Source organism: Nannospalax galili, unplaced genomic scaffold (assembly GCF_000622305.1).
Source record: "Nannospalax galili isolate Female #2095 unplaced genomic scaffold, S.galili_v1.0 scaffold321, whole genome shotgun sequence".
Classification (NCBI taxonomy): Eukaryota; Metazoa; Chordata; class Mammalia; order Rodentia; family Spalacidae; genus Nannospalax; species Nannospalax galili.
Window position 1 is genome coordinate 3,151,405 of NW_008345972.1, and position 2,679 is coordinate 3,154,083.

Genomic DNA, 2,679 nt, shown 5'->3' on the forward strand with positions numbered 1-2,679 from the left:
TTGGACAGGGCAGTCCCATCTCCCCCCAGCAAACTGACAGAAATCCCACGAAACAGGAGGAGAGAGAGAGGAGAGAGAGAGGAGAGAGGAGAGAGAGAGAGAGAGAGAAATTTTTTAAACTCTAGCCCAGAGAGCTGGACACCCACATGCCAACAGGGAGATCAAGTATAGCATGTGGCAGAACCTAAGACTGGATCTGGGTCCTCAAAGGAACCTATTTCTCCAAGTCCTTGGAGGAGCAGGGAAAACGGGAGACTGTCCTGAAAAGCCAGCACTCGCCTGATATTTTTTGTTTGTTTAGAGACAGAGCTCACCATCTAATTCATAGATAGATACAACTGTGTTTTCTGTAGACAAAGTAGGCAACAAAGACTAGTTGACTGTTTTCCTTTTATGGTGTGTTGGGGGGGTATCTTGTTTTATCTAGCATGGAAAGTTGACTATTCAAGCTGGGTGTGGTGGTACAAATCTATAATCCCAGCATTTAGGAGGTAGGAGGATCACAAGGTCAAGTCCAGCCTGGGCTATGAGGTAGGGAGGTAGGCAGGTAAGTAGGTAGGTAGGTAGATAATCAGATAGGTAGATAGATGATAGATTAGATAGATAGATAGATAGATAGATAGATAGATAGATAGATAGATAGATAGATAGATAGATGATTGATGGATGGATGAGAGAGAGTGGAGGATGGAGGGAGGGAGGGAGGGATGACCAGATAGGTAGATAGGTAGGTAGGAGTGCTGTCAGGTCTAAGACCCCGTCAGGAGCCAGTGATTTTTAACTAATTTGTAATCAGGGTCCTCTTTAAGAAACCCAAAAGTGGGGCTAGAGAGATGGCTCAGCAGGTAAGAGCACTGATGGCTCTTGCAGAGGACCCAGGTTCGATTCCCACTACCCACATGGCGGCTACGAACCGTCCTTAACTCCAGTTCCAGGGGAATCCAAAGCCCTCTTCTGACCTCCGTGGCACTGCACAACATGGGTGCACTCACATACATGCAAGCAATATACTCATACACATAAAATAAATATTAAAAAAAAAGAAATCCAAAAGTATGTGATTCTTTCATCTCCCCAAAACATGCAGAAATCCTACCAGCCAGAAATTCCAACCAGGACCCACCTCTTGGTGCAGCCCAAGTGAGTAGTAAGTCAAACTGGTGACTTCTCCCACCTGTGTTCGTCCCCAAGATGTCTCCCAACCACCCTGCCAGTCTCCAGTCTCATCCACAAGCTGCTCACCTTTCAGAAGTGCTTTCCTCTGAAGCCTCTGAGAGCACTGGATCATAGTGATGCCCCTTTCTCTCAACAGCCACAATATTTACAGGCAGCAGAGGTAAAAAGAGACTTGGTCAAAGACCATACAAATTGTGCCAGATTTAAAGTCCATGCTACCCCCAAGATATTCAGAACCAATGCTATGTCCAATTATGGGCCCTACACTTTAAATTCTTTTTTTTTGGGGGGGGGGCTCTTTTTGAGACAGGGTCTCCCTGTAGCCCCAGCTGTCCTGGATTCACCATGGAGACCAGGCTGGCCTCAAACTCAGAGATCTGCTTGCCTCTGCCTCCCAAGTGCTGGGATTAAAGGCATGTGCTGCTGGGCATGGTGGCATATGCCTTTAATCCCAGCATTCAGGAGGCAGAAGCAGGTGAATCTCTGTGAGGTAGAGGCCAGCCTGGTCTCCATAGAGTTCCAGGTTAGCTGGGGCTACAGGGAGACCCTGTCTCAAAAAGACAAAAAGAAAAGGGAAGGGTAAAATCTTCCTACTGAGCTAGGAACATGGAAGTAATGGAAAGTCCCTTTGACTGCAATTAAGCCTGAGGTCAAAGAAATTCAGAAATTATTTTGAATTTTTTTTAAGTGACTACTAGAGCCAGGCGTTGTGGTGCATACCTTTAATCCTAGCACTTGGGAGGCAGGAAGACCCTGTCTCAAAAAGAATACTAATCCCGTACTTGGGAGGCTATACAAGAATGGAGACTGTAAGGTCAGCCTGGGTTATACAGCAAGCCCTTGTCTTAAAAAATAGTGTGTGGGCCAGCAAAAGGGTTCAGCACCAGCCTGATGATCTGAGTTCAATCATTCAATTCCAGGAACCCACATGATGGAGAAGGAAAGCACCAACTCCAGTCCCATAATAATCATTTAGTTTTTATTTTTTTGGTCTTTTTGAGACAGGGTTTCCCTGTAGCCAACTGGCCTAGAACTCACTATATAGACCAGGCTGGCCTTGAACACACAGAGATCCACCTGCCCCTGCCCCCAGAGTGCTAGGATTAAAGGGGTGAGCCACCACACTGGACAATAATTATTTTTTAAAGAGTGGGGGCTGGAGAGATGGTTCAGTATTTAAGAGCACTGGCTGCTCTTGCTGAGAACCTGGGTTGGATTCCCAGCACCCACATGGCGGCTAACAACCGTTTGTAACTCCAGTTCCAGAGGATCTGATGCCCTCTTCTGACCTCCTTGGGCACTGCACAACCTAGGTGCACTCGCATGCATGCAGGCAATACACTCATACACATAAAATAAAAATAACAAATATTTTAAAGTGCTAGGAGACAGTTTTTACATTTTTATTTTGATATTAGTTTGTTTAATAAATAAGTATACATAAATGTCAGATTTCAACTTTTTAGAGAAGATGGTAGGAACTAATGGCTATCACATTCCCAC

The 2,679-nt window shown here is 45.4% G+C and overlaps 1 protein-coding gene across 1 annotated transcript in view; it reads right to left on the bottom strand.

Annotated features, from left to right (window-relative positions):
- Window positions 1–2,679, bottom strand: part of Ube2l3 (ubiquitin conjugating enzyme E2 L3) — a 61,433-nt gene that overhangs the window by 44,809 nt on the left and 13,945 nt on the right. The gene's annotated exons all lie outside the window — the stretch shown is intronic.